Below are 24,552 nucleotides of genomic sequence, written 5' to 3'. Positions count from 1 at the left end.
GGCAAAAAATGTGTAAACAGGTTGTTCAGGGACTGTAAAAGCTGCAGATACTGGAGTTTAACCCCCCCTCTGGCTCTGCTTATGCAGGCAAGTGTCTGTAATCTCTCTCTATAGGAAAACACAAGGGAAACAATCAAGTCCCCCACAGCAGAGGTACTTCTGAGTGAAGGGAGTCTTGCAGCAGAGAGAGATTACAGGTGACTAGTGACCTCAAACGGTAAAGCAGAGCTGGAGAAAACACTGGTTTGGGAGGAAGAAGTGCATTATTCAGTAATTTGGGTGGGTTGGTTGGCTTGTAGATCAAAATGCCTACTTGTGAGTAAAGTTCTCCCTGTCCCCCAGGGCACCAGCAGCAGCATTGTGCCACAGTGCCCAAGTTTCCAGGATTGAAGCTTAGTGGGAGCTGATGCAAGATGCTGCTTGTGTTTCAAATCATTCATGCAATCTAAATTCTATCCCCTTGAGTGCTGACAGACTCCTCAAATACATAGAGATGTGATCCTCACCACAGTCGCTCTCCAGTTGAGTTCTGAGAACATGAGTTACAATCATAGTCAAGAGCAAGCTGAGCATTTGCCCATGTCCAGCTTCCATCTCCTCAGCTTTTTGATGTAGGATATTCTAGGGAGCTTACCAAGAGCTGCAAAAGGGAAGTTCCTGTGTTTGCATACATTGTCTCAGCTCTCTGGTGGAGCTCTGTCTCATTGTTGGAGTCTATTTCTGCCTTCCCACAAGTTCTGGAAATGCTGAAACTGCAGAAAACAAAGAGTGTGGTTCTGAGCAACTGTACAGCGAGTTCTATTTTCATCAGCTTTATCCTAAAGCGAACGCTGCTGCGCTGGATCTCTTCATCAACAGGGCAGGAGGGGGAATTGAAGCTGTAATTAAGCCCTGTTTTAATGTATGGTTTACATATGCAAATCATAAATACAAATATGTTACAAGCTTTCCTAAGCCTCTCAGAGCATTATGCATCTGTAGGCTGAGCAGCTTGGGACCAGCAATTCAAACACAGGCTTACCAAGAGTGTGTGTGTGTGTTTCTCCACACATTCACAGTTAGGAATGGTGATCTCAGAAGAGCCAGGTGTGGTAGCAGGCCTACAGCTGCTGCAGCAGGCAGGTAGCATAAATGAGCTACATTGCTATGTCTTCTGCTGAGCATCCAGTAGCAGCCCTGACAGTGTTTTGGAATCTGACTTGATGCATTGCTGGCCAAAGGGAGAATTTGTCCTAGCAGTAGTTGTTAGGATGGGCTGAAGGTTAAATTGTTATGACAATAACCACACTTGGAAACGTAATCCATCACTGGAAATTTTTCTTTTCCCTGGTTGTTGCTATAGGGAAGGGAAGGATTCCTTTGGAACAGCTCATAGGGTGATTAAAATGTAATCACTGACTGCATGTAACGTGGAGGCTTGGGTTAGGCATGGCTTAATCCGTGCAGCAATCACCATGAAGCGTTTGCTTGCTTTTTGTGATGTCCCTGAAAGCAAAGTGACTTTGGAAATGCTTTGTCAGGCAAGTCTGAGCCTATGGAGGGACAACAGAAAGCCTCAGGTGCAATTAACATGAACCATGTCAGGCAGCTCTTAGGGAAAGTGGAATGCCTTTGGGATTTTTTCTTTCCCAGTCTTCAGAGCCAGATGAGTTTCATTTCTCCCTGCACATACTGCATGCCCACAGCCTTTTCAACAGGCAACTCACCACTTCTTCCCTGCTGGATAGCAAGCATCTTCCTCCTGCTGTGTTCATTTTCCCCCTTGCATTTTTCTTTCCCCATGGCTCTTTGAGTTTTCTACTTGACAAATGTTAAAGCACCTTTCTTACTGTGTGTAATTAAAAGAATTGTTTTTCTGTGGCTGTTGTCTTTGAGGTACCTGGAGCAGTATTCTCTCTGCCTGTTTCTGCATCACTTTGCTTATGTGTTCAGCTCCTTTCAGCTTCTGCTGCAAAAGGCACAGTCTAAGAAGCTCCTGATGGAACAGCTGAGGGAAAGAAATCTTTAGGCTGCTAGGCCAGGTTAGAGAATTGTGATAATCTGGTCCACTCTCTTGTACATGTGGGTTGTGGAGTTCTGCCCTTCTCCCAGAAGCTGAATATAAGAAGTATTTCCTTCTGGAAGATCTCTAATCATGCTTAAGGATGGAAGCAGTGGTGTCCATTTCCTGTAGTGAAAGCTCTCGGGGTTCACTTTTTCTTGCTGCTAGGCAGCTGGACCACACTGTGAATGCACAGCAGAGCCTGATCTGCAGTACCCAATGTTCTTTCTGGAGACACTGCTTTCCAAATGACTTTCCCATGTGTACATGGTGATTATTTTCTTTGTCTTTATGTGTGGGATAGCTAGCTGTATTAAAATGTGTTTTCATAGAGCCGCAGCACAGGGAAGGACCTGAAGAGATCTGTTAGATCTATCAAGATGCCCCAGGGAAGAGCCAATTAATACAACTAGGATGTGCATGAGAAGTTTATCTGCCTGCTTTAAAGACTCCCAGCAGCCAAGACTCTACAGAATATCCTTTCTCTTCTCAGTCCCCTCCTCCTCAGGTCAAATGTCTTTGTGGTGCTTTGGCTTTACTCCCTGTTCTCAGTCATCTCTCCTAGACATTTGATCACTTGTGTTGGTGAGAACACAGAGGACAGCATTCAGTTCACATCTTTGATATGTGCTGACCAAAACAATGGGATATTCCTGCCGAGGAGAACAGAGAGGTTTGCTTCCTCTGTCTTAAGCTACATTGCTGCCCACGAATCACATCAGGGTTTTGTTGGCTTTTTTCATGTTGACCTCATGATGCCATAATCCTCTCTGTAACCTTAACTCTTTTTCAGCAGAGTCTCTCTAGCATCTTGTTTCCCTTTCCTGTCTTTGTACAGTTGATAATCTCTGTTGGAGAGCAGTAATTTAAATCTCTTCCCTGAGAGCTGTATTCCCTCTTTAGGTGATTCCAGAACATCTCTCCAGTTTGTCCAGAACCTTTAGAAGTTCAAGTTTGTCCTCCCAGTTTCCCTCAGTCCTTAAAAGCTTTGATCAATTCATTACTGTAAGCATTCTCCCAGTGCCAATAATTCAGGTCAGGCTTAGGGGACACTTGCTGTGGAATCTCACACACTGTTTTTTCATGCTGACAGTGAGCCATTGGTGGCTGTTCCTTCCAACTTTAATGATTCTGTAAGATGGTTTTTGTGTTCATTTTGCTGTAGTCTTACTGAGGAAAAGGTTTCCTTAAAGTCATGATTATAGCATGTACAGAATCCTCCCTTCAGGCTTGCAGTGCTGTTGTGGAAGGCAAGTTAGAAAGATGTTTGTATCAAACTGATTTTTTGGCTTTCACTCAGCCCCATATTGTCATCCAGGCACTTGCAGACTGTTTTGCCAAGTGTGTTTGGTTGGCTTTATTTGGTTTTGGGCTTTGTTTTCTTTTTGTTCTGTTCCTTTTTTTTCCAGGGATTGAAATTCAGCTGGCTGAACTTGCTCCTGTCTTATTCCCTCCTTTCAGTAGCAGCACTCCTTCTCTTGCTCCTGTCTTATTCCCTCCTTTCAGTAGCAGCACTCCTTCTCTTGCTCCTGTCTTATTCCCTCCTTTCAGTAGCAGCACTCCTCTTGGTTCTCTGCTTTTTTTTTACTACTTTACTCATCTTCCTTAAAGTCTTCAAACTGCCATTACCCATTTCAGTCAGTTCTTTATGTATTTAAAGTGGAATTAAAGAAGCCCAGCTAGTTTGAAGACTTCAGCCAATGGTGTTTTTGTAGCCTGGCTTTCTGCCTTCTAGGCTGACAATTTGTGTCGGGCTCTGAGGGTTGAAAAAGGAAATTCAGCTGGGTTTGTCTGAGTTATGTTACCTTGTGGTGTTTCCATTCCACACAATATCTCCTCTCTAAGATTCAATACTTATTTTGTTTTTGCTTTTAACTCCAAGTTAGGAGGGAAATAGATGCAGACAGACCGAAAGTTCTGAGGTTTTGGCAGCCTTTTCACCTTTCAGGGCTGCAGAGCTCCGTTGATACAGTCACGTGTTGCCTATGGCACAACATCTTTTTGGGTCCCAATGACATGCATTAGTGGAAAGAGCAGCTCTGCCTACTGATCCAAGTTATTTTTGACCATTAGCAATCTAGACCAAAACACAGTAAGCAAGCAAGGATAACGATATGTCTGATTGGAATACAGACAGAACATCCAGACAAGGATTTTTGCTTTGATAGTATCAGTTAGCTCAGCCTTGATACTTGCACCCTTTGAATGGTAGGTGACTTACAGCAGTGTTTTCCTGGAGAAGCAGCAATCTGCACTCTTTATTTTATTTGCTTTGAGTTATTATTTAGGTCTAATGAAAGAGCAGGAAGCCAGCTATGGCTTTTGTAGCTGAGACCAATTTCCTTGTCTGGAAAATGCTTTTATTTAAACCCCCCCCCAAAAACCAACCTAAAAGCATTCTATATACACACATGCTCACACATTGGATTATGGCTAGCACAAAAATTTTACAGCCTTTTAAAAGTGTAAAGCTTTTTAGCCACCTTTATGGAAGGCTCTCTCAATTTATGAGCTGCAGTAGGCCCTGTGTCTATCAAGTAGCTGTGAATTGCTTACCAAAGCCCCAGTAATTTACAGCCAGATTAATTATAGGACTCTTTCAAGCTATTTAAATATTTAGGGTTGGTTTGTTTACATAGGTCTATGTATAAAAGTCAGTTTCAGAATCTGGGGGGTGTGTGTGGAAAGGGCTTTCTTGGTGATAAACTTGGGCAGTTTTTGTCTGGTTAAATTGGCAGCGAAAAGACAAATGTCCTGTGAGAACTGGCTGCAAAAACTGCCTTGTAAAGAAATGCATCATGCTCATTTAAACTCTCAGCAAAGCTGTAAATACATTCAAAATTTGAGGTATCACTGCATTCCCCCCCCCCCCCCCCAATTTCTGTAATAGGTATTTTTAAAGTATCTTCTCTTAACAGAAAATGAGTCCAGCTTCCCAACGATTGTTTTTCTCTGTCCCCTCTTCATTCCAAATTAAATCCTCTTGTAGCCACTCATTTGTGCAGTTTTCTCCTCCTGCTTTACCCAAATGAATATTATTCTCTAGCAGTCAATTCATGTGGCCTAAGACGGGAGCAGAGGACCCAAGAGTCTGGAGGGATGTTCCCTGTTTGCTGATGACACCAAGCTGTGTGGTGCAGCAGACAGGCTGGAGGGAAGGGATCCATCCAGAGGGACCTGGACAGGCTGGAGAGGTGGGCACAAGCCAACCTCAGGAGGTTCAATAAGAGCAAGTGCAGGGTCCTGCAGCTGGGTCGAGGCAATCCCAGGCACAAATCCAGGCTGGGCAGGGAGTGGCTGGAAAGCAGCCCTGAGGAGAGAGCCTTGGGGGTGCTGGTGGACAAAAAGCTCAACAGGAGCTCTCAGTGTGCACTTGCAGCCTGCAAAGCCAATCAGATCCTGGGCTGCATCAAGAGAAGTGTGGCCAGCAGGGCAAGGGAGGTGATCCTCCCCCTCTGCTCAGCTCTGGTGAGACCCCACCTGGAGTACTGCCTCCAGTTCTGGAGCCCCTATTACAAGAGGGATGTGGAGGTGCTGGAAGGTGTCCAGAGCAGGGCCAGGAGGATGAGCAGAGGGCTGGAGCTCCTCTCCTATGAGGACAGAGTGAAGGAGTTGGGGCTGTTCAGTCTGCAGAAGAGAAGGCTCCGAGGTGACCTCATTGTGGCCTTCCAGTATCTGAAGGGGGCTACAGGAAGGTTGGGGAGGGACTTCTCAGGATGTCAGGTAGTGATAGGACTAGGGGGAATGGAATGAAGCTGGAGGTGGGGAGATTCAGACTGGATGTGAGGAGGAGGTTCTTCCCCATGAGAGTGGTGAAACCCTGGAATGGGTTGTACAGGGAGGTGGTTGAGGCCCCATCCCTGCAGGTGTTTAAGGCCAGGCTGGATGAGGCTCTGGCCAGCCTGATCTAGTGTGGGGTGTCTTTGCCCATGGCTGGGGGCTTGGAACTAGATGATCCTTGTGGTCCCTTCCAGCTCTGATACTATGATGCTATGAAGGCTGCCACTTAAACCAACGACACTCACTTCGCTCTGCCTGTCGCAGCTGGGCAGAGCTGGGCTCGGGAGACAGGACTTGTGCTGGAGCTTGGGCTTCCCTCATGGGGGGAAAAACCCCAAATCCTGAAATTCTACTTGTAAACCATTAGGCAGGTGTGGAAAAAAAAAAGAGTATTCCTGAAAACAGGCTGCTTGGCAGGGCCTTGTAGATATTAAAGCGGGGTTGCAAAATGAATGAGTCACGCCCTGCTTGGCTGTCCACACTGTAATTTATGACCAGAGCTTTGCTTGCTTCAAATTGCAGTGTAGCTGTTCTAGTTCTCTAGTGGCTCAAGTAAACAAGACCTGAATTTCCAAGCTTAGCAAATAAAGCTTGCTTTACCTCTCCCACTTGTTTCTGGGGAGGAAGAAGAGCATATCACGCAGCTGTTTCCCCTGCGTGCTTTGCTTGTGCATCTCTCTGAGGCCACGTTATTATGGTTCAGATAATCTGTGGGGTTTGTTTTGGAGGGTGCATTACCATGTTTGAGAAATAAAGGAGGCTGTTCCTTCAGCATGCTGACTTTGTGAGTGCCCAGGTGACTGCTGAGCTGCTTCTCTGCCTGCCCCCATTTATACTCACTGGATGCAGTTAGCATTTCAACAATAGCTTGGCATCAGTAATCCAGCTGATTGTTTTTGAGTGCAGGTACAGAGACCTGTATGCCAGTTCTGAATGGGGAGTAAGCAAACATGCAGGTGTTTGGATTCTGCATAGTTAAATGTGCTAATTTGCAAGGTAAAGCTTTTCATAAATACCTTGGCTGAAGCTGAGAAGAGGCAAAGTTTGGACTCTCCCTTGGCCCAGGCAGTACTGCTAGGCAGGGTCAAGTTCAAATACTTGAGCTTCAGACTGGCAGTTTCTGTGCTTTTAAAGCCCAGAAGTGCTTGCAGGTATGTCACAGAGCTTTTGTTGTCCTAGTCAGTTTATGAGGATAAAGAACTGAAACTAAATTTCTATCTCTATTATAATACACTCCTACAGTGCCTCTTATCAGATCTCAAAGTGCTTACACTTTCAGAAGGAAACCACAGCAGTAGCAGTTCCCAAGCTGATTTGACATCACTGAGAGGGACAAGCATAGGTTTACACAGCTCTGTCAGTAGTTAGTTTGGCAAATGTTGTTCCATACATCACCCAGCTCATCAGTGAAGCATAAGCTGCTTGAGCCCTGATGTAAATAAACCTACACTGGCTTATAAAAGCCTCTTATTGATTTGGCTTTATCTTTCTTTTTTTTTTTTCCCCCTTTCCTTGTTTAAGCCATTTGTAAACAGTGTTTAAAAGGCACCCAGGGAGTTTGTGACAGTTTAACTAAACCCATTTTAATAATTGGTAGCAGTTTAACTGCAAATCCTGCATGTAGCCAGGGCTATAAAAAGACTGCTTTCTCAACAGATCTTGTCTCCCCTCACAATGGAGGGATCTGCTGAGCATAGCAACTTGCATGAATGCTCACTGCTTTTGACTCCTGTTAGTTTGGTGAACTCTCTAGCAGAGGAAGAATGACAGTGGTCGTCAGCTTTGAGCAGCATCAGCAAAGCCCTTTCAGCTACTTGAAATGCAATACTGTATCTGCTCTGGGATGGTTAGAATAGAATAGAATTAACCAGGTTGGAAAAGACCTTCCAGATCAAGTCCAACCTATCACCCAACACCGTCTCATCAACTAAACCATGGCACCTCATCCAGTGTCGTCTTAAACACTTCCAGTGATGGTGACTCCACCACCTCCCTGGGCAGAATCAGCATTAATCCTAGCAATGAGAATGAAGAGGAAATCACAGAATCTATCAATAAGGTTGGAAAAGACCTCAGAGATCATCAAGTCCAACCTATCACCCAACACCTCCTGACTACTAAACCATGGCACCAAGTGCCACATCCAGTCCCCTCTTGAACACCTCCAGTGATGGTGACTCCACCACCTCCCTGGGCAGCACATTCCAATGGGCAATCTCTGTGAAGAACTTCTTCCTAACACCCAGCCTAACCCTCCCCTGGTGCAGCTTGAGACAAGTTGCTCTTTTTAAGGCAGCACTGGCTGTGTTGGTTGTCAAGCAGTGCTGCTTCTGTCAAGTTGAATCCCCTTTGGTTTCCTTTCCTTAGCTGGCTGTCTTTTCTCTCTCCCTTTGTGCCTGTCTTGGCTTTCATAAAATACTTGTTCACCTCTAACCATCTGACTTGAACTAATGAATTTATTTATTATTTCCTCCTCCTTCACATCCTCCTCTCTGTCTTTTCATCTAGAAGCTGATCCTCTTTATTTTCCTACCCATACAGGTTCAGTGAAAGCTGTTTCCTTTCTGCCCTGCATTTCCTCTGTAATAAAATCAGCAGAAATGCCCTTCCACATTGACTCTGTAAGACTCCTGCACAAACCTGCTGTTACCCTTCTATCACCTGTGTCTCACCCTGGTAGGGATCTGTACTTCCACACTTCTGATTCACCTCTACTCATGAAAATGTGAAAAGAGTTTCCAGGCACTTCTTCCCCTAATCAAATGTGACAAGTCTTTTGGGATCTGAACATCATGTGCCTTGCTGGAGTCTTGCTTGGAGATTCAGTGGTCCTGCTGTTGTTTGAGTTTGCCTGTGTTGAGTGTCCCCAACAAGACAGCTGTGTATTTTTGTTGCCCTTTGTGCCTTTGAGGGGCTTGCTGATAATGATCTCTGTTCTTTGATGCCGTGACAGGGCTACTACTGCTGTGCAAGAAAAGAAGAAAAGGCTTTTCCAGGATGTAGGAGAGGAGAGGATTGCTCTCTGTTTGCAGAGTTGGTGTGAACAGGGACTCATGATACAACTGTAGTGAATTGGCAGCTAAAGAAACAATGGCAGAGAGCACAGGGGAAAAGTTCTTGCTGAACTTCAGCTGCTGTTAAGGAAGCACAGCAATGGACCTCTCACTAGACTTCTCTTACTGCTGCTCTTCAGTATGGAAAGGTCTAGTCTCTGGCTTGAGAATGAAGAGCAAAACATGAAAAGTTAGGAGCTGAGTCTCCAGTAGGATAGTCTGTGGATTTGTTGGAGCAGCCAGAACTGGACATCTAGGGAAAAAAATAGTTGAAGAGTTTCTGCCTGCAGTTATGCCAGGGTGAGGGGCAAATCTAATTCCTCCCTCTTTAAGAGTGTTCACTGCAGCAGTTGTTTGTAGCAGTGCATTAGCCCTACTTGATCTCTTCTTGGCAGCAGAGGGTTGTGTAGAACACTTTGTCTCCATCTTCTGAAGCAAAGGTGAAGTGAGTAACTGCCTGTCCAAGGCCATTACCTGTCTCTCTAAAGAAGTTATCTCTCTCCCTGCTAGAGTAACTAACAGTGGGGCTGCTGGGGAAGAACAAGAAATGCTTAAGAGATTAGGAAGAGCTGCTTCTAAAGTGGGAGTGAATGGAGATGGCAGATAACAGCTTCATTCCCCTGCTCTGAAAAGTCTATCCCAAAGCAGCTTGTTCTGTAGAAATCTTTAATTACCCCTCTTTTTTTCTTTCCTTTTTTCCCCCCCTTTCTTTTCTTTAATCCTTGTCCCCTGCTTCTCAGTCACAAATCCACCATGACTGTAAAAGAACTGTGAAGAGCAATGCTTTGAGCCATGCTTCAGCCTAACTACCTTCTGTCAGTGGTCCTCTGTGGTGCATTAAATCTGATGCTGTTTGCTCCTAGACTTGCATTTGCTTCACTTTAGATGGAAAGATACTTGTAGATGCACAGAAGCAGCATTACAACATGTGTGTGTATGTGTATTTTTTTTCTGTGAGAATTAGTGGTGTGTTAAATTCATCACCAGTTAGAAAAGGAATGTCAGGGTTGGTTGGTTGTTGGCTGACACTGTAGAGTCATTCTGTATTCACAGACTAATCATGGTACCAGGTAAAATGTAGGTCTTAAATAGTAAGGCTACTGGAGCACTCTTTACCTTGGGAGTCATGACATGCCTGTCATTAGAGGCCCTCAAAAAGGTTAGGCAAACATCTGTCAGGATGATAAAGCTCTAGCTGATTCTACTGAAGCAGGAGGTTAGTCTTGAATAGGCTTTCAGGGCTCCCATCTGTCCTTTTTTCCTACAGCTGGGATAATTTTGTCATTTCCTTGTGACTGTTTCCCAAGTATTCTGCATGGTGTGCTATGAAAATTCATCAGAGGTATTTCTTGGTGGGCTTAAGTGAAGGATATGTAGTAATTCTCTGTCCCTTTGCATTAGACCTTTCTGTATCCATTGGGTAAGGCAGGCAGAGCTCAGGAACTATAGATTGAAACTAAACAGCTGCTCACTTTACAAAGTTCCCTCAAAAATAGCAAAGCTGGTGGCTAAACCTCTTTATCACTTGGCTAGCACAGAGTTTTTCTCTGCAATCCCACTTAATCCAGAGCATGTATCTCTAATAGAAGTTGTCTGATCAGTGTTTCTTTTCCTGCTCTCTGCTGTTTGTGGCAGTGGAACCTTTAAGGAAGGAGTTAATTGCTGTTTTGATTGGGGGGGGAGGGGGAAGGAACCCCCAAAGAACTTAAAGCTTTTAGCAAATGTTTGAGGGCTGGTGGTTGTTTCTTGACTACAAGCAGTGGTGTGGCTCTGATAGCAGGAAATCAGACTTGTGGGGAGAGGTGGTGGCTTTTCTTAGATGAGCTCATACAATTGATAAAAGGAGATAAGCTTTTAAGCCTGATCTGAAGTAGAGCTTGCCCCCTGTAGTTTTCCAGCTGTATTAGTTCTCTAATGAAATACATTATTGAAAAACAAACCTACCTTTTCTTGCAGGGTTCTCTGCTAAACACTTTGCAAGCCAGAAACTTAATAGCCAGCAATCTTCATATTTTCTCTCTCTCCCCTCTGGGATTTCTGTTCTGTAACCCTGCTCCACATGAAGTAGATTTCTGCTCTGAGTATTACTAATGGAAGAGCTAGTATAGGGGAAACTAAATGCAGGGAAATAGGATTTACCCCCTTCTAATTTGGGCAGAACTGGGGTTTAGCTGTTTCTCTGAGACCACTAGACAGATGGATCTACCCCTTCTTGGTTTTTAGTGACTTTGTTAGACCTTGTGAATAACCAAAGACTGACTTGTTATCTACCTGACAGGAAAATGAAGTAACAAGTATGGGGTTAAGGAAGAAAAGACACAAGTATTAATAATGACTTCAAAGGCTTTGACCACCTTTTTCTTTCAGGCTTTAAACTGTTTCTCTGGCCTGTCCAGGGAGCTTTAAATAGTGCTTATCCATCTGAGTGCTTCTTTCAGGTTATTTAATTAAACAGTGCTTGTTAGCTGAATGCATCTCCAAAGGGCATTCCTGGGGAGAAGCTGTCCTGTTCCAGCAGTGCCCATTTGTTCAAGTAGGGCACTCTGGAGTGCCACCACTCCTTGCTTATAGCAGCAGAATCCTTCCTAATGGAAAGAGGTGCTCAGAAGGGAAGGCTGCTGGGTTTGGAAGTGCTGCTTAGAGAAGTTACTCATCAGAGTATCATATGGCAAACTAAGTTATCACAAGTGCCACCTGCATTTGAAGGAGTCTTTATTCTTTCCATAAATCTTGTTTATGGAAAATGGGAGGGGGGGAAGGGGAAAAGACCCAAGCCCAAAGCCCTATTTGTGTGTTTGCAGGCAACACAGTAACTGTTCTTCATAGAATTAACCTTAAGTATGCTCCCAAGCTTGTGGTGCTCGTGTGGCTGTGCTGTTTACCCAAGCTGCCTAGGTGAGATCACTTGCTTTGCAGTGTGATTGGTACATGCCATGCTATTAGCAGCTCTGCTGCATGGAGATCTGGCTATTCATAAATCCCAAATAGCACCGTGAGGTTACAGGGAGGGAGTCAAACTGCCCTTTTTTTAGCTCACAGTCCTCTAACTACGTGCACTGAAGCAGGGGACCCAGCATGAGCGCTCTGAAGGAGTCTGAGTGAGGTAGCTGGCTGGTGCAAGGTGATTTTTCAATTTTTAAGGTCCACCTCACCTTTCATAGCCCTTACAGAACAGTAGTCCAGTCCTTCTTGTCATATAAAGAGAGATGGGGACTGATAAATAGACCTAGCTATGTTATCAATGTTGACTTTGCTGCTCAAACAGTAAAAAGTACCAAGAAACCCTCCTGTTCAGCAGTATGTTCTGTTCAGAGAGTAATGGGCTTTGAGGGATTGGGTTTGTTAGCTTTCCATCTTCTTGATGTGGACTCCCTTTGCATATCATCCAGAGTGAGGACCGGACCGTGAACACGCTGCTGCAAAACAGTCACAGATGCGTTTGGAACGCCAGTGTCCTCCTTGCTCTGCAGGACATCAGACCACACTTACCAAATGCAGGGAGCTATATTCATGAATACACAGAGTGTACAGTAACCTGATAAGAACTGGATGATGAAATCTGTTGAGGGAGGCAGTCATCAAACAATATTTGCACTAGGGCTTTATCTTCCTCCCCTACCTGAGGGTAAGGGAGAGCGAGAAGCTTGCTGCTGCCGTGGTAGTTTCACGCTCTAGCAGGCAGGTGGAAATGAGGTTATGTTGGCTTGCAGTAAAAGGGCATTTAAAAGATTAACTTTGTGGCCATGGAGTTAGTTTAGTTAAGTTTATTTCCTACAGAATTTGTGTGGTTTATCCAAATGCAGCAAGTGAATCGATCAGCTGTTTGCATCTCCCCAGGGCATACTCAGGTTCTCCCTTTCCACTCTGAATTTGCACAGGGGCGGCATGCTCCTAAATACCTGTGGCTGGCTTGTTTGTTTGTTTCTTAAATGCAGCTCCACTTCCCAGGGGAATAGCTGTGCCTTTCTGCCTGTGGTGGTCTGGGTTTGTTGCTGTAATGGTTTGTACAATTCCCTGGGGGGGGAACCCCAACACACAGACTGATAAATATCACAGATAAGTCATCAGGATTTGCTTACAGCCTGTTTGGTGCCGCTGCGTTGGACACACCTGCACGAGCTGTGCCAGGCTGGTACGGTGCAATGAAGGGCTGTGCCAAGAGATAACCTCAGGTCCCAGAAGCCACCCAGCTCTGCTGCCTGGCAGTGTGCTGCCTGCACTGCAGTGGCAATCCTGCTTCCAGAGCTGGCTTGCTGAGCCTTTCTCTTTGGTGCTGTGCATCACGGCTAAATAGGCCTTGTTCAAATCAATGGCCCAGATTCTTGCAGAGCTTTCTCATAAAGCTCTTATTGTGTCCTGGATGAGACCAAAAGAGGCAAATCAAGTGTTAGGCTATGTTACAGGCTCAGAAAAGCAAGACAAGCCATGGTATTGTACATTTTCACCTTGGATGCTCTTTCGCTTTGGCTGCCGTACAAAAGGCACATCAGAAATAGGCAACTTGGGTTACCAGAATAGGCTGGAGTTTGGAGGAGCTGAGAAGATGAGAAAGGATAGGGGAGGGATTAATGAATGAAAAGAGCTAATTCTGTGCTCCTGTCCTCCTTCTTGGTCTAAGGAGTGATACATAAGTTAAAAGCCATAATAACTTTTCTGGAGAAGCAGAATGTTACAGAATGCTTTGGAGGCCAGAGGAAAGAAAGCCTTAAAGCCTGCTTTTCATCTCCTGCCCACTCTTCCTCCTCCCAGAAATCCCCACTTGCCTCCCTGTTGTCAATATTTACACTGGTTATAGTGAAGGCATACAGCTATAAAAGTCTAGCAGAGAATAGCAGGATCATCAGTTACATAAAGGAGGGAAAACACCTAAGCCTTATTGCATGCCTGGACAGACTCTTCCAACTTGTGTCTCTCTGGCATTTGCTAGCTGTAGCTGCTGGGGTTGGGAAATGGTATCTTGTAGTACACAGCAGAGAGAGGAGGAGAAGGGATAGCTCAGTGCTCTGTACAAGCATTAAATAGCCCTAACTCAGTGCCCACCTCACCAGCTATGCATAAGGCAGCCTGCTTGACCCCTGCTGTGTGCCAGGAGACTGGAACAGAGATAAGGCTAAACAGTGTGTACAGAACTCAAGGGCACAGCATCTTTCTGCTTCTTATCTGTACAGACTTTTCAACTGACTTCTAATCCTTCTTACACAGGCTGCTTCAATCCCATCAACACTCCCTAGAAATTGAGATTATATATTAAGTTATTGTTGTTTAAGAACTCATCCTTACCCAAGCAGCCAGTTTTCAAGTCTCTTCTGAATGCTGCTGTATTCATTAAGCCTCTCAGCATTGCCAGCTGGCCACAAGTTCTTGTCTGCTTGAAAGAGTTTGAGTCCCTCTTTGCTTTGGGACTTCAGTGGTGCTGTTAAACTGTGTGGTCAGGTACTCCTGCATCTTCTGTCGCTGGCCTGCAGTGTTAACTGCAGAGGTGGTGATAATTTGATGTCTCTGAAAGTCTCTCTGGTGCTTAGATGCTCTTTGGAACAGTGATTTGTTGTGTTTGTTCTGAAGAGGAGACAGAAAGCATCTGGATTTTCTTTCTCAGATGCTATAGATTTAATAATATCTAAGGTCACCTCTAAGTAATGCTGCTGATGTTTAGAAGGAAAATGTAATGAAGTTGATAGTTACACTGAAGACTAAGTTTTGGTAACAGCTGCTGTAGGAACTGCTGATGTAACCAGCTGGAATTGTCCCAAGCTTGGGTGAGTGTTTGTCCCAAGAAGGGGGGCGGGGGGAAGCCAAATACAGTAGCTGCAGTGGAAGGAGCAGAGGGGCTACCCTTTCATTTTCACACCCAGTGTGTGTGTTTCTGTTTACTGGCAGCTTTGCTGGATGGTGAAACTTGTAAATTCCATTCTAAGAACCATCATTTCTGATTCTTTGAAGTTAAGTAAGAAGTAATGGTGGGGAAGGTGCCCCAGGGAGAGAAATGAGGGAGGAGGGGAACCCAGGCTGTGCAGAGGGAAGTCAGCTTGTGACTGAATAGTGATTAGTGTGCACTGATCTGAATCTAAAAGCCCAGCTGTTCTCTGTACATCTTCATCTCTTCCAGGTGCCATTGTCAGTAACTGGCTGTTGTGTTGTGAATTTCATGACTATTTGGTGAAGGGGCTTCCTACCAGGAAAGAACTTGGTGTACAAACCTTGCTGGTGCATGTGTGTTAAGGGATGCACATGTAGGTGACAGCATCTAAATGCAAAGAGTTTCAGTGTCTACATTTGAGTCATATTTTAGCAGAGTTCCATTACATAAAATAGGTCATGAAACCAGGGACCTGCTGAGACAGGTCCCTGGAGGTGTTCAAGAGGGGATTGGATGTGGCACCTGGTGCCATGGTCTGGTCTTGGGGTCTGTGGTGACAGGTTGGACTTGATGATCTTTGAGGTCTCTTCCAACCTTGGTGATTCTGTGAGATGTCTTTCAGTGTGCAGTGTTCTGAGTCTCCTATCTGCCCTGGGCTGACCTAGACCATTTGCAAAATACAGGGCAAAGGGAAAAGTGGGAAAATTAATGTCACAGTCTGGATCAGACATGGTGGTTCTTAGAGGAATCACTTGGAAGTGAATTGAAAACCTTGGAAGCTTGCTTTCTGGGTCTTTCCCCACCCATTTTGCACAGGATCTCAACACTTCTTTAACAAGTTGTCAAGTTGCTTTAAGGGCGCCCAAGATGAGCTCCTCTGCTTTATCAGACAAGCTGTGGAGATAAAGCACCCTTCCACCACAGGACCTGTGTGCCTCCCAGGGTAATGTACACAATGCACTTATGTAATGGTCCAGGTTGTTGCTGTTGCTCTCTGCAGTTAGCTTGAAACTTCAAATCTAATTTGTTGACTCTAGGTCCCGGCTTTCACAACGTGCTGTTAGTTACAAACTTTCCGAGCAGCTACTCCCTTTGCCCCCTGAGACAACTGGGAAGCAGGGCTAAAGGTTGTGGATGGTCTGATTGGGAAGTTCACATGAATGTCAAGTGCGGCTGCATCGCTTCTCCATGGCTGCTGGAAGGTTTTGTGTGAGGAGAGCAGCAGCAAAACATGAGTTAGGGAGAGGCTTGCACCAAGCATATGTGGAACGTGGATGCAGCTGCATTCCTTCAAATCTGATGGGGACCAGAATAGCAGGATGAATGCCATTAACATTCACTTGATCCTTTGCTAGCTGACAGAGAGAACATGAACTGAATTTGTTATTGGAGGGTTTATTTACTACTTGAAAGCTACAAAGTGTTGTTGATCTGTTCTGTCAACAGGCTGTTCATAAAGCCCCACCCAGTTACCCTGGTCGTCTTGTCTTTTGTTAAAGGAAATGTTTTAGCCATGCATGGCTCAGTGAAGAATTCAGTAGGATAAGCAAATGCACAATTCAATTACTTTAAAATAGACAATTTCCATCAAGAGGCTTCCTTATAAAAAGGAGTGGAAAAGGCATTCATTTGCCAGGCTCAGGCTTCTGTTTCTAATGCAGCTCTTGATGGTAGTCCTGACTCTTAAACAGGCTGCAGTCCTTCCCGTGGTCCTAGGTGCTTGGGATTGGGAATTGTTAGCCAGTGAGCCTCGGTGTGAAGCTGATTGTGCTTCAGGAGTGGCTTGGGCACCTCTGTGGCAAATATTCCTTACCATGGTACTTGGAGAAAAAAGCTTAGCACAGTGACTAGTTTGTGGTTGTCCTCTCTTTTTTTAATAGCCATGTAAATGTCCATGAGCTGGCACACAAGGCAGCATAGCAGGGTTGGAGGGTAGCTATGGCCAGTACCTTGCTGTCATTCTTGTATCCAGATGCCTTCTTAATTTCCCCTCTCCTTCAGGGATTACTCTTGCAATTCCTCTATAGTCAGCCCTGGCTTTGTGCCATCTATCCCATACATGCTGGCTGCTTATTACCAGGCAGGCTTGTCAGTGCTTGAGGATGGAGTGTCCCTCTCTTGGGAAACTTGTGGCCAGTAAGGCTTTCTTAAAAACAAAGGATCACTTGTTGTTATGTAGAGCAACAATTGAGAGAGAAGAGTATTGAGGTATGGTTTGGTTTATGTGAATGTGTCTTGTTATGAGACAGAGCAGGCAGTTGTGGTCTTTGGTGGTGGCTTTTTTTCCATCAGTGAGTACCCATGCAGAGGCTTGGTTTGTTTTTAGGACCCTATAAATAGTCCTGTCATTATCCACACACATTCTTGTCCGTTCCACCCCTGCCCTGCCCTCCCCTCCTGCAGGATTGCAGAGACAAGGGGAGAAAAAAAACCAAAACAAAAGGGATTTGGTCATCTGGGGCTTCTGGTAACTGGTTATAGTCTGTGTAAAATGGCTGCTGTGTGCATACAGCCAGGAGCCTGGTGTGCTTGGGGCAGGCAGTGCTTGGGAGGTCACAGGCAGTGCCCAGAGAGCTAGATGTAATCTGGATGCTCTGCAGTTAGTTTTCCTGGGTTGTTCATGTAACCCCATGTGTGCTGGCCACCTGGGCTGTGTCCACATTCCCATCCACAAATGGGCTCCCTGTGAACCAGCTCCCCAGCTCGCCTCTTGCTGCTCTCTTCCCTCTGCCCCTCAGAGCTGTTGGGCTTGGGAAGGGTTCAGAGCTGTTAGGAGGGTTTGTGCAGTTGCTTCTCTCCTGTAAAGCAGGGCAAAGTCCTGCACTCCTGACATTTGCTGCAGCAGTTTACATGGGGGTTATCTTGCTTTCCTGTTCAGGTCAGCCTAGGCGTGGTCAGAGGATGAATTTTGATTGCTTGTACAAGACCATTTCCCTCAGCCAGGGTGGTGTGCTGCCAGAAACAACCTGAAGTCTCAGTGACCCCAGTCCAAAACGTTCCCTCCTAGCAATGTCTCGATTGTATTTCAACAAAGGAATGAATACAGGACAGCTATTAAGAAGGTGCCTGCCTGTGTGTGTAATGCTGCATGAACCTAGAGCCCTGAGAGAGAATTGACTGTGGAAAATGTGGCCCTTGCACATGAAAAAGAATATAGGTGGTACTGCAATAGGAAATCAGGGCTACAGGGGTGGCTTTGTTCTTGGAAACAAGAAGTGGGGCCCATGGAACCCTCTCGTTTGCCACAGCTGAACTTCACTTTCTGCACTGGTCAGTGCAAGCTCTAAACTTCACCTGCTAGCTGTGGACATGCAAGCACCTTGCCTTAATGAAGTTGCTCCCATGAGGCTTGGATCTAGACAGATAATCCTCAGGGCTCCTCTCTCTTGCCTTAGCCCAATGCCCAAATTCTGCCCTGCCAGCCTTCCCTAGTTCAAATCCAAGTGCAGATCCTGTTTTTACCGCGAGCCCTGGGTCTAAGCTCACCAAAATTATTTCCCCTGGACTCATCCCAGTCTTGTTTGTTTTAGCCATTGTGCAGTGATCCTTAATTCCTTATTTGCTGCAGTGCTAGGGCTTGGTCTCTGGTCCTTGTTGGCTACAAGCCAAAGTTGGTTTAGCCTCAAACTTTACCAGCCCCAGAAGAGCTGTGGTGGTACCTGTGAATTTCTGTTGAGTCACATTTCACATGAAGCTATAAATCATTTATTACTCTTAGCAACTTTGGTTTTGCATATAAGAAAATTACAGTATAAGTGATTCTTGTGGTAGCCTCTCCCAAGCAGGGGACTTCTCAGGAAGGTGGCAAACACAGCCTGACAAAGAGAGATTATCCTCTCTGTTCTTGTTAATAAGACACACATGTCAGCAAACAAAACAAAACCAACCCACAGTTTGTTGCTACTTTAGTTTATAGGCTTCAGTGTCTCATCCTCATCAGGAGTGAAAGCATGGTCCAGTTCTGCCTTTCATTTGCTGATTTGGAATCCCTACTGAGCAGGTAGAGAGCAGTTGGCACCCTGGGACAGGTATAGATTTGAGTCTTTACTGACAAAATGAGAAGGCTTTGGAATGCTGTAGCTTTGTATCCAGTAAAACAGGTTTGTAAGTCTGAACTCTACAAAGTAAAGCCCTTGTTGAAGGGCATTCTCTCTGTTTTAACACCATCTTAGTGAAATTTGTGTGCTTAGTATGGTTTATTTGCTTCTACTTCATTTATGTTTGAAAACTACTACAATCAGGCTCTGGTGTTGGCTTGATTGATTCTGCTGTGGAAATCTGAAAGCATTGTGTCTTCTGCAGCACCTCTGCTGTGTATTTTGTCTGTGGCTTCACCACACTTGACTCTGAGGGGATACAAATGCAGTGCTGGCCTTTCCCAGGACTTTGGAAGTATGTAGTTGAGTAGTCCTGGTGGTCTGACAAGGGTGGCCCTTCCACACACAGTGGATTTAAGGCTAAGTTCCAGTATTGCAGTTAGCTTCACAAAAACCTCAAAGCAAAACAAAACCCTCACACTCACCAAAAGATGAATACACTTAGCAGTCTTTGAACAGAAAGTGCTAGAATTGGTTCCATGTCTGTCTTGACTTAGGTACCCTAGCAAATATGCATTTGAGAAGGTAAATGGGACAGGGTGTTACCAGTGCAGCTGTTTGGATGTCAGCATTGCAGGGTTTGCTAACTGGAGGGAAGAGGGGAGACTTCTTCAGGTCAAACCATTTCTAGACAGCTATGAGCTGTGTTCAATTTTATTTTTATTGATTGTACTCCAAATACCCTCTCTTACTAAGGTTAGAATATGTGGTTCTTTAACCTTAATGTTGATTTAGGACTGAGACAGCAGAGTGACTGGCAGCTTGTACATTTGCCATTCCCTAGAGAGTGTCAGGCTGAAGCTGGACAGCTGATCTCTCCATACAGCCTCTAGCCACCAAAAGATCAGAAGTTACCAAGGTCAGTTTAGAAGGTGGTTAACACAGACTTGCATCCTGGGAGAGCTGGGTCTGGGGGGAATTGTTGGCCAGAGTATTCTTGTGTAGAGCCTGAGCTTGGAGCCACCTCAGAACAGTATCAGAAGAAAGCACTTCTCTGATACTGGGTTTTGACAGCAAGCCAGACAAACAACCTCTATTGTTCAGCTGCTGCTTATTAACCCAGGAGGAGCTGTGTGCCCTCATAAAAAGGGGGAAGAGTGATCTGTTAAGACATTCTTTCAATCTACTAAGCTTTAGATATGCATCTTTAATCTATTTGTAGTAGTCCTAGAAACTATAAATCTGTTTTTCATGTCCTTGCCAAGGCATGAATAATCTCAGGTTCTCAACTTCTTTTAGCTCCCTGAATGAAACTTTGTACTTCTGCTACCTAGTAAGTGCAGAAGGGAATGTCAAATTTGGATGAGCTTTGGGGAATGAATAGACCAAAACAACTTGTGGTTTAGAGGTGGGGGCAAGCTGCCCAGGGAGGTGGTGGAGTCACCATCCCTGGAGGTGTTTAAAAAGGGATTGGACGTGGCACTTGAAGCCATGGTTTAGTTGGTCATGAGGTGTTGGGTGACAGGTTGGACTTGATGATCTCTGAGGTCTTTTCCAACCTCACTGATTCCATGAATGACTGTTTAGGGGCAATAAGAACCATGAGTGACAAACCAGGTAGTCTGTGGAAAGATAGAGCCAGATAAGGTGAATGGAAGTCAGTCAGCTGTGAGGACAGCTCAGGTGTAACAGCTGAATTTCACAGCCCTTTGCAGCTTTAAGAAAGAAGATTTTGGGGGGGCTACAGTGGGTTATCAAAAGCCCTGGATTACTTGCAAGCCCTATAAAAGCTGAATGTGTGGCCATTAAGACAGCAGTGTGTAAGAAAGAGCTAGAAAAGTTAGCATTTCAGGAATGGATAAGGTTTGAAGCACAGACATGTTTGGTCATAGCCAGCCTTGCAATCCTGAAGACTGCAAAAGGAAAGCTGCTGTATGTTGCTCTAAACTTATTTCCTGATGTGGCCAGTTGTCAGCCCTCCGTTCTTCTAAACACCTCAGGTTTGTTATGATTTATTATACAGCTGTCAGGTGCCATGGCACTCTGAAGGGCCAGTCCTCTTTGACACACACAGCAAGAATTTGGTTGTACAAAGAATGGAGTTTACCCTCCTCCCTAGAATGAGGTAGTGATTGTCATAACAGAGTGAGCTTTGTGGAGACTGACAGATCAGATTGTTAAGGTTAGATCAGGAAGAATGCTCTGAAATACTGACCCTTTCTTCTTGGCTTGCATGCTAGGGTGACATGTTCCTCTGTTTCCATTTAAATTCGTTCCTCACTGTAATGAATGATTCCATTGCTGTGCCTCCCATTGTGTTATCATGGCAAAGATTGCTGCTGCCTTAGAAACAGCAAACCTGTGGTGAAGAAATGGAAGAGATTTGAAATTTCTTAGGAAAAAGGTAATAGCTGTGGGCAGCAAGGAGTGAGGGGAATCCACAGGGAAGTGGCCAGTGTGGGGCTGCTTAGTCATTGCTGAAGCACCTGGTGACTTCATTAAGGCTCCAGATTAGGTGGAGCTGTTTGAGCCGTTCTGGTTGAAGAGATTCTTGCCCCTGTGCTCGTATTGCTGCTTCTGCTTCACTAGGAGTTGCATCACCCGAGATCTGGTCGTTGTGTGTAATGCCTCTGTGTCAAAATGAGCTAAAACGGGAAGAAAACCAAACAAAACAGCCACCCTCACCCCAGAAGAGTCCTCCAATGGCTCTGGCAGTACTGAGTTCTGTTTGCAGCAGCTGAGTGGGCAGGTTTTAGGAGAGAGACCTGACCCCTCAGAGAGCAGTGACACCCAGGGTAGTGCAGAGACCTCCTCAGCTGGTGTAGCTGCCGATGGGAGACATCATGCAGCTGTGAGCTCTCTCAGCTGGGTTAAAGAGGCTGGGAGGTGAATGCTGATATTGACAGCCGTTCTGCTAAGCTTGCTAGGTCTTGCCACAGCTGGTGCTACTTTATGAAACTGCAAGAGAGAGAAATCCAGTCCTAAGATCTAATACAACATCGAGTGTCTCAGGCCCCCAGAGAATTATCTAGTTTTACTTGAGTGCTCCTGGGAAAGAATTGTTTGGTCATCCTCTGAGACGTTAATTTTGTGTGAGGGCATTGCAGTAACAGGCCCTTGGAGTGCTCCTGCTTGGATAGCTTTTCTGTGGAAAGAATTTGGTTTGCCAGTTCTTCAGAGTCATCTGTTTGTGCTGAACTTGACTCAAAAAAAAGTTGCCCCATTGGACTGCGGTGGAACTGTTCCAAGTTACAGCAGCAAAGTGCTGACACATGGATTTGCAGGATCAGGCTTTTCACATTGCCACTGATTGGTCCCCTTTTAGCCTCATCAGGACATTTATTTAACTGTAGCAATAAGGAACAATTGCATTTCTGATGACTTAACCCAGGGCGCACAGATGCTCAATGCTGACCTCCTTTGCAAGCAAGCAGCTTTTATGGAAGTGCTTGCTGTGCAGGAGTGCTGTCTTCATGATCTAGGTGATGTTTGCTTTGGGTGGCTCCTTGTGTGTCTGTCATACACTCTTTCTAGGTGAAAAGAAACCTGCTATCTCTCCATATTTTCATGTTAAACATTTGTTGTTGTTGTTTTCCTTGGTGAGCATTTCACTTGATCTGTTTGCTTACATGGTCAAACATGCTGTTGTGTTCCCCCAGGGGGAATGCTCAAGTTATGCAAACTGGGCTATAGAGCTGTCCCTGTGTCCCCAGGCTCTGCTGGCTTCTGCACTGCTCAGTACCCAAACCAGCTTTGTGCTGTGCTCCACACTTCCTCCTGAAGCTGCTCTTGCAGCCTGCCCTACTGGTCTCCAAATGGAAATCGCTTGGGTCTCCTGTTGCGCCCTGCTGGCTCGATGAGCGCTGGCTCAGGCTCAGGTGTTCTTTCACTTGGGAGAGTTGTGCTTTGGAAATAACTTGTGTGAGGGCTGGGGTGGGGAAAGCACATGCAGCAGGCTGGGGGGATGAGATGCTGCTAAGGCAGAGCCATACCTGGGGCCTGAGCAGAGCTTGTGTACTCAGGCCATATGGGAGAGCTTTTAAGACCATTATTACTTGTTTGCTACAGCTCTGCTACTTCCTCTTCCCCTTTGTGCCTGCTTTTTTTTCTGACACGCTGTCACTGCCTTCATCTATCCTGACACAGAAAGCAAAGAACATGGTATAATTTCCTACCTTCTGCTTCTGGTTCTTTAATGAGAGAGAATTTCCCTTGGACAATATCAGGAAAAAAAAATCATGAAATCTGTCTGCCAAAGTTCTCTGTATAGGAACAAAAGTTACCATCAGCAGGCTTCCCCACCAGTGTCCAAGCAGGGCAATGGACTGCAGGGGGTGAAAACCCTTCAGGGAACTGTGGGACTGCTGCCTCCCACCTCTTCTTTTCCCTGTTTTCCCCTCTTTTCTTGTTTTTTCCCTTCATTTTCTCCCCTGCCCCCTTTTCTATGGAGGGTGTTACCAGTTCACTGATGGGGATGACCTTTCATCTGCCATGCAGGAAGACTTCTGATGGTGAGCTATCTTCCTGCATTTCAGCTTTCAGGTAATTACTCTCTTGCAAGAGTATTTTTTTCTCAGCACAAGCCAGTCCTTTGCCTGTGTTGCAAGAGGAGCCCATTCCTTCTCTTCTTGTTATGTTTTGGCCTGAAGTAAGGAAATAGCCAGTGGGAATTAAACAGTGTTTTTCATTAGTTTATTTTATTGGCTCACAAAATGTGACCTGTCTTGCCAGTGTTGCATTCTTCTTTCTCCATGCTTCTGTTGAGGGTTTTATGAAGTGCAAGTAGGTAGGAAGCACACTTCTGGAGAAACTCAACCAGCTTAAAGCCATGGCCCCAGGTCTCCTGCCTGGGTATCTCTCAATAATCTCACCTTACAACTTCTACTAAACCTTCAGAAAAGGAGTATCCCTTGGCTTCCCACAGTCAGCTGCATTGCCCAGAGAGGAGGTGGTGGTGGTATTTGGGATGTGGGAAGGACAGGAAACCTTAAAGCTTTAGCATTATAAATGTGCAGAGCTGCTGTCCTGAGCGGTGTTGCTGCATTTCCCTGGCAGCACTGTCCTCAGTGTCTCCTGCAAGATTTGCACACCCACAGCAGGAGCAGCCTGGAAACAGCCTTGCAGCCTTTAGTTTTACATTTAACAGAAGTGTAAAGTTCAGTGTGGTGGAATTCCCCTGCTTGGTCGGTAGATAGCTTGGTAGGACTCAAAACAAGCAGCCTGGACTATAGACAGAAACCTTCCTTCCCAAAATGAGGATGTTGGGGAATTCAGAGCTGGCCTTGGCCTGGCCTCCTCCCATCAAAATTGCAGTAGAAGTTTATTCCTTGGGGTCTGTCATATTTTATTTTAATCCCAAAATACCTAAAGGGAAACAATCTGACAGCATTTAGCTTTATAAATCCTAGATTGCTGTGGAAGACAAAAGAAAACTAATCATAAAATTATGGTTGGCCAGCTCAGGGACTTGTTTCTTTTGAAATAATTGATGCCATAAAATCCCAGACCAAAAGAGGTGGGAGATGTAAGGAAGGCATCTGGCAGAGTTTCTAGCCCTGGGGGGTCGAGGAGAGCAATACAGCCTGCCGCAAACAAAGGCTGAGTGTTTTGCTGATGTGATTGCAAAACATATGTTTGCCCAGGACTGTTATGATCTTGGGAATAGGCAGGAGGCCAGATTGCTGCAGCAGCAGACTTAGTCACACAAGGATCTACAAAATGTTAACCTCCTGCGATTTCTCAGTTTAAAAGCCATAATTAGCTTGTTGCTTAAAGAAAAGGTAG

At 45.3% G+C, this 24,552-nt stretch overlaps 1 protein-coding gene across 1 annotated transcript in view; it reads left to right on the top strand.

Annotated features, from left to right (window-relative positions):
* SESN1 (sestrin 1) overlaps positions 1-24,552 on the top strand; it is a 69,540-nt gene that overhangs the window by 27,255 nt on the left and 17,733 nt on the right. The gene's annotated exons all lie outside the window — the stretch shown is intronic.

Source organism: Melanerpes formicivorus, unplaced genomic scaffold (genome assembly GCF_026170545.1).
Source record: "Melanerpes formicivorus ecotype bairdi unplaced genomic scaffold, bMelFor1.0.p_v2 SCAF_50, whole genome shotgun sequence".
Lineage (NCBI taxonomy): Eukaryota > Metazoa > Chordata > Aves > Piciformes > Picidae > Melanerpes > Melanerpes formicivorus.
This window is presented reverse-complemented; position numbering and strand designations above follow the sequence as displayed.